Source organism: Equus caballus, chromosome 22 (genome assembly GCF_041296265.1).
Source record: "Equus caballus isolate H_3958 breed thoroughbred chromosome 22, TB-T2T, whole genome shotgun sequence".
Classification (NCBI taxonomy): Eukaryota; Metazoa; Chordata; class Mammalia; order Perissodactyla; family Equidae; genus Equus; species Equus caballus.
This window is the reverse complement of record NC_091705.1, coordinates 37,214,877-37,228,340: the sequence shown is the minus strand read 5'-3', so window position 1 is coordinate 37,228,340 and position 13,464 is coordinate 37,214,877. Positions and strand designations below refer to the sequence as shown.

At 42.4% G+C, this 13,464-nt stretch overlaps 1 protein-coding gene across 12 annotated transcripts in view; it reads right to left on the bottom strand.

The window, feature by feature from the left end:
* Positions 1-12,496, bottom strand: part of NCOA3 (nuclear receptor coactivator 3) — a 121,842-nt gene extending 109,346 nt beyond the window's left edge. For 2 of the 12 annotated variants that reach the window (XM_023626690.2, XM_023626691.2), the window contains exon 1: positions 12,109-12,268. The gene's annotated coding sequence lies outside the window, so the exon portion shown is untranslated. Of the gene's footprint in view, positions 1-11,104; positions 11,512-12,108 lie in introns of those variants that run through there. The other 10 variants (XM_023626686.2, XM_070246879.1, XM_023626689.2 and 7 more) reach the window with 9 other exon arrangements.
* Between the last annotated feature and the right edge of the window lie 968 nt (positions 12,497-13,464).

Below are 13,464 nucleotides of genomic sequence, written 5' to 3'. Positions count from 1 at the left end.
TACCACCTTACGCCTGTTAAAACGGCTATAATCACCAAGACTAAAAATAACAAATTGTTGGAGAGGGTGTGGAGAAAAAGGGAACCCTCATACACTGCTGGTGGGAATGCAAACTGGTGCAGCCACTATGGAAAACAGTACGGAGATTCCTCAAAAAACTAAAAATGGAAATACCATATGACCCAGCTATCCCACTGTTGGGTATCTACCCAAACAACCTGAAATCAATAATCCAAAGTAACACATGCACCCCTATGTTCATTGCAGCACTACTGACAACAGCCAAGACAAGGAAACAACCCAGGTGCCCACTGACTGATGATTGGCTAAAGATGTAATATATATACAATGGAATACTACTCAGCCATAAAAAAAGACAAAATCATCCCATTTGTAACAACATGGATGGACCTGGAGGGTATTATGCTAAGTGAAATAAGCCAGACTGAGAAAAACAAACACCATATCATTTCACTCACATGTGGCATATAAACAAACACACAGACAAAGAGAAAAGTTCAGTAGTTACCAGGCGAGCGGGGGTGGGAGGTAGGTACAAGGGGTGAATGGGAGCACTTATGTGGTGACAGACATGAAATAACGTACAAGTGAAATTTCACAATGATATAAACTATTATGAACTCAATTAAAAAAAATTGGATACCACGATATATTACTCAGAGATGAGAGAAACAGGCATTTCCATACACTGAAGGCACGTTGGTAAATTGATACAACCTCTACAGGGAGCAAGATGTGATATCTATAAAAATTTTAAATCCATACTTTTTTTGGTAAGATTGGCCCTGAGTTACCATCTGCTGCCAATCTTCCTCTTTTGGCTTGGGGAAGACCATCACTGAGCTAACATCTACACCAATCTTCCTCCATTTTGTACATTTTGTATGTGGAATGCCACCAGAGCATGGCTTGATGAGCTGCGTGTAGGTCCACACCCAGGATCTGAACTTGCGAACCACATGTCGCCAAAGTGGAGCACGTGAATTTAACCACTACACCACTGCTGGCCCCTAAACCCATACTCTTTAACCCAGCATTCTACCTCCAGAAATTTTTATACCCTTTATAACAAAATATGAGAATTAAGAAATATGTATGAGGATACACTTACAACTTTGTTTGTAGTAATATGAAACTGGATAAACTATGATATATCCATGCAGTGGAACACTGTGTAACCACTAGAAACAATGTAGTAGTTGTAAGTATCGATATGAAACCTCTCCAAGATCATTTAAAAAGTATACAGAATCCAAAGCAGGGCTCCTGAGTGCCAGTTACAGAGGTGTGTTCATTTTATGCAAATTTATAAGACTGTAATTGTGCATTTTTCTGAATGTATGTTACACTTCAACATAAAGTTTACCCAAAATGTGGAAGAAATTCATTAAACTTTAAAGCTTTTTAAGCATAAGCATTTACATGCCTAGACTAGAGTAACAATGATTACCTCTGGGCAGGGTATAGAGAGATGGCTGGGAAACAGCTGAGGAAAGTGGCTTTACTTTCCACTCCATACCCTCTGGTACCTTTTGAATTTGTCTCACGTGCACCTGTTATATATTTCAAAAAATATTTTTTTGTGTGCATTTTTTTTTCTTTTCTTCTTCTTCTTCCCAAAGCCCCCCAGTACATAGTTGTATACTGTAGCCATAGGTCCTTCTAGTTGTGGCATGTGGGACGCCGCCTCAGCATGGCCTGATGAGTGATGCCATGTCCACACCCAGGATCCGAACCAGCGAAACCCTGGGCCACCGAAGCAGAGCACACGAACTTAACCACTTAGCTATGGGGCCGGCCCCCTCAAAAAATATTTTTGAACTGAGACCATTTGCAACTATATCCCTGTATGAGTCAAGATTTTCTTAATATAGAAATAAACTAGGGGCTGGCCCGGTGGCGCAGCAGTTAAGTGCACACGTTCCACTTTGGCAGCCCGGGGTTCACCAGTTCGGATCCCAGGTGCAGACATGGCACCACCTGGCAAGCCATGCTGTGGTAGGCGTCCCACATATAAAGTAGAGGAAGATGGGCATGGATGTTAGCTCAGGGCCAGTCTTCCTCAGCAAAAAAGAGGAGGATTGGCAGCAGTTAGCTCAGGGCTAATCTTCCTCAAAAAAAAAGAAAAGAAAAGAAACTAGTGGCAGGGATGGATTTAAGTTCATAATAGTTCTTCACAATCCAATTTCAAATTTTATATTTGTCACAATAGTCTCATTTTCACTGCCTTTGTAACCAGTAAACAGTTTAAGTTTCAACTTAGAAAATACACTTTAATAGAATCATCTTTTCTATTTTGAATAAGGTTTGGTATAAAACTTCATCTGAAGAAAAAAAGGGCTCTACAGTGAAAAACTCACGACTATTACATGAGATAATGCATAGTAAGCACACAACAGAGTCCAGGCACAAAGGCATTCCATAAGCGGTAACTTTTATCTTTTATATCTAAGAATATGAATCAAAACACAGGGAAGAGAACTTTATCGGGGTGAGAGCAAAGGAGACTTAACTGCAACTACAGTATAAGATACACAGATGGGGGCCAGCCCCGTGGACAAGTGGGGAAGGTCGCGTGCTCCGGTGCGGCAGCCCAGGATTTCACCCATTCGGCTCCTGCGCGTGGACAAGCCATGTTGAAGTGGCATCCCACATGCCACAACTAGAAGGACCCACAACTAAAATATACAATTATGTATTAGGGGGATTTGGGGAGGAAAAAAGCAATGAAAAAAAAGAAGAAGATTGGCAACAGTTGTTAGCTCAGGTGTAAATCTTTTTTTTTTTAATATTTTATTTTTCCAGTTTCTCCCAAAGCCCCCCATACATAGTGTGTATTTTTAGTTGTGGGTCCTTCTAGTTGTGGTATGTGGGATGCCACCTCAGCATGGCTTGCTGAGCGGTGCCATGTTCATGGCCAGGATTCGAACCGGCGAAACCCTGGGCCGCCGAAGCAGAGCGCGCGAACTTAACCACTTGGCCACGGGGCCAGCCCATGATGCCAATCTTTAAAAAAAAAAAAAGATATACAGATGGAATTCAGCAATGATGGTGGAAATATGGATTAGGGCCAGATTATGAAAGGTTTGGGGAACTCTACGAGAAGGAGTTAAGTTTCAAACTCAGATGGTAAACAACAGAAGATTCCATGCCTTCAAGCAGTCAAGCAACATGAAGGGGTAAGTTTTTGAAAGATAACAAAGAAACAGGCATTCTCCTGAACAGGTGAGAGCATAAGCTTAGTATAACCTATTTGGAGGCAACCGGTAAACAGGCATTAAAGCTTTAAATGCACATTTCCTTTGATTCAGAAATTTCACTTCCAAGATTTTTGTACTAAGGGGCCGGCCCCATGGCTGAGTGGTTAAGTTCGTGAGCTCCGCTTCGGCGACCCAGAGTTTCGCCGGTTGGGATCCTGGGCACGGACATAGCACCACTCGTCTGGCCACGGTGAGGTGGCGTCGCACGTGCCACACTAGAAGGACCCACAACTAAAACATACAACTATGTACTGGGGGGATCTGGGGAGAAAAAGCAGAAAAAAAAAAAGATTGGCAACAGTTGTTAGCTCAGGTGCCAATCTTTTATTTAAAAAAAAAAAAAAGATTTTTGTACTAAGATATACCCATGACAGCACAGAGAACTACGTACAGTTCACTGCAATATCACTCAAAATGGTCAAAGATTGGAAAAAGCAATGAGGAACTGGCTAAAATAAGTTACATCAAATCCATTCGTACAAGGGAATATTATATAGCCTTTTAAAAAATATGAGGTATATGGGGGACAGCCCCGTGGCCTAGTGGTTAAGTTTGTGCACTCCACTGCAGCGGCCCAGGGCTTCACTGGTTCGGATCCTGGGCGCGGACACGGCACTGCTCATCAGGCCACGCTGAGGTGGCATCCCACATGCCACAACTAGAAGGACCCACAACTAAAAATATGCAACTACGTACCGGTGGGCTTTGCGGAGAAAAAGGAAAAAAATAAAATCTTTAAAAAAAAAATGAGGTATAGAAGGCTAAGTTCTTTTGTTAAAAATAGTGGCAACCCACTGTCTTCTCAATTGTTCATTAAAAATAAAGAAGAAAGAGGAGAGAATAGAAAAAAAGAAACTGAAGAGACATGCATAATTATCTGTATAGAATATCCTCTAACAGTAGTAGCCTTTGTGGGGGAGTAATTACAAAGACCTGGGGGTACCAGGAGCATTACTTTTTCACAGCGTATCTTTTTGTAATGCTTCGCCTCTACCATATTTACGCCTTCTTTTCGATTTAAAAAACCTTTTTTTTCTTTACTCTAAGCACTACAGAATAAAAGATCTGAGAGCTGAGAAGAAGCAGTTAATTCCCTTTAGATCTATTTCATCTCCTCCATGAAGTTCCCAACAATCCCAGGTGAAAGCGACCTTTTCTTCCTCTGAACAACCTATTTATGTTGCTGTAACTGTCTTTTCAATTATACTCATTTCTCAACTAGAGTATAAGCTCCTAGATCACAGAGATATTAATGCCCAATGCTTAGCACAATTCTTTGAAGAACAGTGGTATAAATAAAATCATCTGAACAACTTACAGGATGTCCAGCCCTATATCACCTGGGAAATATGAAAGCATCCTAAGGCCCAGACATGATTTATTTGGGACAACTCTGAGGGAGACACAGGCCCCAAGCAAATCCTTAGGACTCTAATTTTATCTCAATTTCCAAGTAGAAAAAAAATGACTTGAGAGCTGAACTCCAGAAACTTTCCTATCAAAACACCAAGCATTTTAGAGGACCTAAAATGAATATAATTGAAAAAATAGACGATTTTAAAAGCTTCTAAAAGGAAGGGTCTCTACCTCAAAGAATACACAATTGGATGAAATCTGCCCTACCAATCAATAAATACTGATTCCAATGCATGTGAAGAGATAACTAAGGTTCATATAAGGAAATAAGAATTACAGTTTCAGTTGAGGTGGTCTGGGAAACTTACTTAAATGAGACGGAATCTGAGCTGGACATTAATGACTAGACTAGATAGCAAGGAAGAAGAGGCAGAAAAAATCAGCATGACTGAAACAAGGGGAGACAAAAGTGGGAAAGACTGGTAAAAAAGACAGCTAAGAACTGAATATTAGGGTAAGGAATTTGGATTGTACTCTGCAGATCTTTAAGCAAAAAATGTGATCAAAATGGTGTTTAATAAAATTAAACTGACAGAACTAGAGTGGGGACTAAGGAAAGAGCAGAGACTAATCTGAAAGCTACTACAATAATTTAGAAATAAATGGCCTGAACGAGAGTTTTACAAATTGGAATGTAAGTATATTTAAGAAAAATATATCAATAGGATTTTGCAAAAACAAAACCCATTTATTCAATACCATCACTCACTTAACATTCACTGAATTTTTAAATGATCAAGGCTTAAAATGTCTTACCTCTGCACTCTAGCTACTGATTTCCCACCAATGGGAACTGTGCTCTCTCCGTATTAAACTCTTACTCACTCTTTAAAGTCCTGCATCCTGATCACCTGGTCAGAGGTAGTCCCCTTTCCTCCTCTGAATTCCTCCACAATCTTTACAGGCAAAACAGATTGCCTTGTACTGAAGTGATGTACCTGATTGATTGTGTGCACTTGGAGGTCAAAACCTTTTAACTCTCACAGTGCCTTAAATAGCATAAGCTTAATAAACACTGATTACGTATGTGTGTGTATGGGGACGTGAGCAGCAGATAAGGAGTAACAAATTAAAGATGGCTGAAACTTAAGGCCTCATGGCTAAGAGAACGGTGGTATGAAGTCAGTTTAAAAAGCCACATGTGAGATTCCTGATGAAATTATTTTTAGAACTTAATATAGTAATAGTCCTGTCTTATTATATGAATAAGACAGCAGTGGCCCTCCAATGGATGGAACATATGCGTGGAGTTATTTTTCTCATTGGTGAAGTCAGATTTTCCTAAATGCAGCCAAATACTTAGGTTGTAACACCAATGAACCCAACTACCTTGGCGGGGACGACAGTACTGTCATAAAACACAACCACGACTAGGCAGGTAAAAGAGGAAAGAGATGAGCTGGGATGGAGCAGAGGATGTGTAGACTAAAGCCACAGTTTGCTGAAGAGAATATTGGGTAATTATTAAAACATTTTCAAATAAAGTTGCCAAATTTCAATCTGGAAACAAAATCAAGCTGATATAGCTACTCTACAGTGTGACTTAAATTCAATAATCCATTTCACTGATGACAGCTTTACTGGGAGTAAAGAAAATATGACTTCATTTTCTTACACCAGAAGGAGGGGACTGAAAATGTTTCGATCTCCAGCTCCCTTTCCCTCACATGTCTTGCCGCTTGAAGCATTTAACTATGGTGAAGTCAGGAGCTCAAAGTCATCCTGTCCCCAAACTCATGAGTCAGCACAGAAACCTGCATCTTCACACCATTGTCTGGCATAAAGAGGTTAATCCATTTAATGTCTGACCAATAAAATTTAAATAAAAGGTCATTCTACACATATGATACTTTAAGCTTATGGAATTTTCTAATATAAGGAACCCTGGAACACATATACTCCACCCCTTTGTTTTACACATTTAAAAAACAGACCTAGAGGGACTGTTTGCACAGCTTATAGCACAAACTCGCAAATTATTCTCAATCCTTCACTGGTAAGTATTCTTTTCAAAGTAACAAGCTAACAAATGATATTGATCAGGTAACAAAGGGGGGAAATGTTTAAAGGTTTTCAGGTATAGATTTCTTTTGATTAAAGTAATTTTAAAGCTGAGCATATGATCATGCTGCTCTTTCCACCAATAACAATTAACTCTCATTTACAAAAATGTCAGTTTAGGACACTTATATTATGATAAACAAACATTTCCTCTCAAAGTAAAATAATTTGGTTTTAGATTTCACTTAAACAGAAGAGCAAAGAATGTTTACTCTAAAAAGTCTCCCCCCCCACTTTTTTTGTTGTTAAAACCCTTTCTTCCCCTCCCCATGCCTTCTCCTCTTTTGTACTCAAGTTCTCAAACGTGTAAGACGGAGGAACAATACCACAATACAACTGCAGGCGTCCTGCCTACTAGTCAGTCATTATTCTTAAGACTTGAGAACTTTCAAAACACTGCTTGGGCTGCTGTGAAATTCCTTCTTTCAGATTTTCCCTCCTTCATGGCACATCTATTTAAAAGAATGACTTCAAAAACCTCTTGCTGTAGCCAATCAAAACTCTCTAAGCAAAAATGCTTACTCTAACTAAAAATGCTAGCCTTAGATAAGAAGGTGGGATGTAAATGCCGGAAGTTTAGTAAACGTCAATCTAAAAGTACGGAACAGAAAGAAAAAAGTATATTTCCAGCCAAGAATAAGAATAGTATTTTTCTCATATGTATATTAATCCTGTTTCTGAAAAATTCCACATTTATATGAAATTATCTTAAAGACTACAATAGTACCATCACTTTTCTAACAATACCATATAGAGACCTAAAAGTCTCAAACTACATGAGGCTGAACAGTAAAGGGTTATCTTAATTATTACTGACAAAGAAAAATTCACACTAAAATGAAGTATATTCAGTTATTTTAAAAATTTGTCGGGGGCAGAAAAAATTACCAGCAGCAGTCACCTGGAAAACTGGGGGATTTCCCATTTCCTCTGACCACACTTTGATGATGGCAGTGGTACTTACTAATAAACTTATCTGGTGGTTGAGATAAACCAATGGAACTACTCTAGACGGAGACATGGTGGGTGAAGGGAAGGGGAATAAATTATCTGTCCAGCTCACCACCGGTTCTTTTCTTTTTACAGGCAAAAGCTTTAAAAATGAAGGTGAAACACTTGGTTCATGAGTAACAACTTGTCAAATTGTTACAATAAATAAAACTTCTCCGCACACTTCTAACAAAACCAAAAAGACTAATTTATTTCAAACAATATTCAATAAAGCTCCATCCCAGTGCAACAAAATAATGTAGCTAGTTCCCTGGAGTTAGTTATAACGGGATTTAACCTGTCCACTCAACATTCAATTAACCATGAGGTTTCTCCTAATTGAGGATTATGCTGACTTCTGCAGTCCTTTCCCATCTAGCCATCTACCACTCTTACTCAGCTGCCGTAGCTACCAAAAGCAAAGCCCCAGAGAGCAGCAGATTATCCATAACTCTGTGACACCCAGGCCAATATTCCCTTCTCATCATTGTGTGGATGAGGAAGAGTTCAATTTAGTAACGTAGTGAGCCTAGTTTCCAAAAAAGAAGCTTCATAACCCTCACTCACAGCCTCTAACCAAGGAAATTAAACATTTCAGAAGAATAGCTTCATAGGTGAACATCAAACCAAAAAGAAAATGTCACACTTTCCCAAAACATATCAATAAAAAAGTATTAACAGAAAATAAAAAAGAAGACACCGAAGTTCCTAATGACAAATAGGAAAAAGGACAAACGGAAGCCTAGTCCGCTTGCTCTTAGAACACTCTTTGAAATAGGTAAAGCCTTGTCTGCCAGTTAGGTCACACTTCCTCCCTCTGCCTCTAGGCCACGAAGTTTACTACACAGTTAGTTAAATAAACCTTTACTACTGCCCCCATGTAAACCGACGGAGGCCGGCAGAACTGACCAAACTGAGTTAACGCAGACAAAGTGGGCAACTGGCAGCATGCAGGTCTAAGAAGAATGGATAAATTGGCCTTCTAGACACTGCAGGTCTTCATTTCAACTCCCACTGTGTATCTTCCGGCCATTTTCCTGTTCATTTAACAACTCACCACCAGAAGGTAGGAAAGGCAAAGGCGATTAAATTCACGTCAATTCCATCATTTGTTAGGGGGCTAAAAATAAGGTTAGGCTTTAGATAAACTGCATCCTTACCCCAAAATAATCTCCCAGAAACCCTGTCAGAAAACCAATGGGCCAAGTGAACTTCCCTGGCAAACATTAACAAAGTGAGGGCATAAGCCCCCTCACAACAGAGCCCTCCTCCACCTCAACTGGGAAACCTTCGTTTTGGAATCCCCTCCCCCACCCCAAAAGCACTCATAAAATGGAAGAAAACGCCTACATTTTACTGCAGCACTCAATCTCAGTGCTCTCCCTGAGGATCTAGGCTAAGATACAGTCACCTATTTCTTTAATCTGTTGAACTACGAGGAAAGAGAAAAGTTAACATACATTTCCAATACCTAATTTTCTGCTCTCAGAGCTTTAACCACTCAGTAACGCAAAAAAGGAATATTCTACACTACAGAGTATGGTAAATTCAAACCCAACTGGGACAGGTAACCTGGTTTAACCTAGGAGAAACTATACTGCGTCTTCCATCTTAACAACTCTTGATAGGCAGCATTAAAAGAGTAACAACTGTGTTAAATTGTAGTGGCTTTGCTGTGTAGACAAACAGCCACTGGAGGCTATACTCATTCTAAACTTGAAACAAGGTAAAAGTTTCCAAGTTTTCTACATCCTATGGTCAACGCTTGAAATTACACAGTCCAAAAAAAATGCAAAAAGAAACCCTAAAGCCATTTATTTTAACAATTAGGGATAGGACAATTGTAGTTTGGTTTATCTTACCCTATTGTCCAAACTAAAATATTTTTAAATTATTCTTTTAAAAGACTTCTCAAAAACACAGTAGTCTTCAAGTTAAAAGGAACTGTTCTAGAATCATACTGCTAATGCACAAGACTGAATTTTAAAAAAAACAAAAAGCTTATCTTTAATATGTCCCTGACACAGTAAGGAAGTTTATTTCAAAAGACCAGTCATGAAGGCCTTAGTAAGTAGAGAACTATTTTTTATTTACATGTCTCCTAGAAAGGGGGTCCTGGATCCAACAGTATACTCCCTCCTTACTGAATGAATTCTAACTTATTGGCTTAGGGTACAGGGGGCGATTTACAGAAATCATTCTTATACGGGGGAAAACGCACAGTATATTCACTTTCAAAACAGAGTGAAATCACTTAATATAATTCACTAATACCCTAGACTCTAATATCATTGAATTTTTTTAATGAATTGTTAGTGTTGGTAAATTTAAAACCACTATTGTAAAACTTATAAAAACAGAAATCCTGTTAATCATGTTGGGGTTGTTTTGTACTTTGAAAGCCTCTGTGGTTAAGGAGTACTTTCTGGTAGAAACACTTCCTATAACTGCTCTAGAAACATTCCCACTTAGTCCACAATCCTCACATCCAAAATGTAGTTCTATATGCCAGCTTCCGACGTACAGCTTTTTTTTTTAATGCTGAGTGGACAATTAAGTCATTTCTATCCATACATAAAATATCCCTATAATTTAGGATCACAGGCACTCTGGAATACTGCTCATTTAAATGCAGAACCTGAAGCAACCTCCAGCGACAGGAGCTATAGTGTTCAATATCATTTTACATGTTACAAACAGAGGCTTCACCTTACATACAAACAATGAACCCGGGCATGTTCTTCATCCTAAAGCTTCAGATTGTCATTTCATTAAGGGTGTTAGCAGATAAGGCAACATAAGCAATAAGCTCAGAAGACCTTTTCTAGTTGCTATCAACATTTAAGACAGAAAAAAAAAAAAACCACACACACACAGTATTCCCACCACATTTTCCCTTTTCTCTGTTCATTTTATTTCCCTACTTTTGGTATCCAACAGGGATACGCTTCAAGTGAAAAATCTTAAAATAGTTATTCCAAAGACCAAGGTTATTCTAGAAACCAGTTGCCTTGTAGGAGAAGAAACTGGAGGATTCAGAGTAGGAGAGAGACTCATTTTTCAATATTCTTGTACCTTCCCAGTTGAGTATCACAGGTATAATCTACCCTAAACAAGCAATCATTTAAATTTTCTTCAAGAACAAACATTTCACGAACTTACAGACTTCCATTTAACATTTTAGTTTATGCGACATTCAAAAGACTTTTTTTTTTTCCATCATCCTCTAAACAACCTGCTGCCACAAATTCTGAAGCTTTCTTGCAGCCAGGGACCAGCTAGGTGGATTGGAGACCAGGCACGTAGACCAAGCAGATGCAGCAACCTCCCCGAGTCCTAGCACCCCTCTCACCCACCTCATCCAGCTCCATTTCAAACCACTGCAGCAAGACAGCTGGTACTCGCCTTCCTGTTTCTTGACGGTACAGGCTTAATAACAAAAACAGGTTGGCTTTGAAGCGCTGCTCGAAAACTGCAAAAAGGAAGTCTTCACATTCGCGAGGCGGAGGTGGGGGGGGGGGGGGAGGGACAAAGTTTCGACTTGCCGAGAATTTCACCCCTTTCGTGTCACTCCATTCGGGAATCCCGAACTCCTGCTGCTGGGGAGACTCAGCGACGATGCTCTCGCCCTCTCCCCCTGCTCCTCGGGTCCCTTTCCACCCCGAGCGCCCTCCGACAGCCTCGGAGCCGCTCCGCCTCCCCACGACTCGCGGGTGGTTTCTCTCAGGCGTGCGCGAGACAAACAGGGGCTTTAAGTCGTTACACGCGGAGTCGACTCTCGGACGGAGAGATGGGGCGGGGGTGGGGTGAGGGGGGCATCGGTCACCGTCCAGGCGGCCGAACCCCAACGCAACGCGCTAACTTCCCGCTTGCCATCCCCCAGCCCGCAAACCAGGGGCGGCGAGATGCCCTCCCACCGCGAACACGGCAGAGACCTCCCCGCGCCCAAAATGGAAATCCCGCAGATAACGCGCTAAAACGCCAGCGATGCCCGAGGGCGGCAGGAACCGCCGCCAAACCCGCCCCGGCTCCGCGCGCGGCCGGCGGGGGTCCCGGCTCCGCGCCCCCGTGCGCCCCTCTAAGTGCGACGGCGCCTGGGCGGCGGGAGGACGCCGCGAGCCCCCCGAAGCAGCCCGAGGGCTGGGCACTGAGAACTTTAGGGACCGCGGGCAAGAGCGGGCCCCCCAAGCTCCTCGGGTCCCCCTCGGCGCGGCCGCCCCGGGTGCGGGCTGGCGGCGCGGCCCCGGCCCCCGAGTCCGCCCGCGCTCCCCTCGCTCGGCGCGCCCCTCCGCGCCGCCGGCTCAGGCAGCCGGGACTCGCCCGCCCCCGCCGCCACCGCGCCGCCTTTATCTCCACTCACCGCCCGCCGCCATTTTCCTCGCAGCTCCGCTTTAAATCGGAAACTCGCCGCTCAGCCCGCAGCCGCTGCTGCCGCCGCCGCCGACCCAGCCGCCGCGGCCACTGCCGTCGCTGTGGAGGGCTGAGGCGGCAGCCGCTGGAGTCGCGGCGCGGGGGCCGCCGGGATTTGTAGTCCTGCGGCCACGCCCAGCACTACCGGTCCCAGGGGGCCTTGCGCGGCCGGGGTACTGGGTGCCCCCGGCCGGTCCGGCCTCCGCGGCGCGAGGGCGTGGCCGCGTGGACCCTGCGGCCGCTTTCGCTAACTTATTGCCTGGGAGCTGCAGCAGGGTCCCGAGGACTGGAATGCAGTCCTTGCCCTGGCCCTGTTTTTTTCGTACTTGTCTTCGTCCAGTAATATCTGACATTTATGGAGCGTTTATTGTATGCCAAGCACTGCTCCTGAAAACAAGCATCCCTTAGGGACCATTATGATCTTCATTGTTCGGATGAGCAAACTGAGGCACGAGGTCAGAAGCGATGGGGCTGTTCCACAGATGCTGAAGTCACTGGGTGAAAGGTTGTTAGGCAATAATATGTTGACAATATATCCCACGGAGTACTTACCTCTTACAATGAGGAACAGCTTGCCTCACGGTGGAGAGATCTGGCAGACACTACCTTTACCAAGTGATGGAATTTAGTATCACCGATAATGGGCAGAGCTGACAGTATGTGTCTCCTGATGTGATGCAATGGGGAAGACATAAAGCCACGTCTGTAGTATTCTTTTTTTTAATCATTTTTATATTGTTTAAAGATTGGCTCCTGAGCTAACATCTGTTGCCAATCTTCTTTTTTTCTTCTTCTTCTCCCCAAAGCCCCCAAGTATGTAGTTGTATATTCTAGTTGTGAGTGTCTCTGGCTGTGCCACATGGGACACTGCCTCAGCATGGTCTGATGAGCGGTGCCATGTCCCCGCTCAGGATCTGAACTGGTGAAACCCTGAGCCACTGAAGCTGAGGGGACAAACTTAACCACTTGGCCACAGGCCGGCCCCTGTAGCATTCTTGCCAAAAAATAAAAAAAAAATAGCTGACCTGAATATAACTGTAAAAACAATCAGAATGTAGGACATGCTACAAAACAGCTAGCCTGGACTCTTAAAAAGATCAAAGTATGAAAGGGGTGAAAACCAAATGCAATAGGTGAACCTTGATTGGATCCAGGATTTTATTTTTTAATGCAAACAGAATTTTGGAGGGAAATTTTAATATGGACTATATATTAGATAATAATGTTGAATTAGTATTACATGCCTTGTATTTGACTAGTGTCGACAAAAATAATCCATAACCAATCTATAAATGAAAATTTTGGA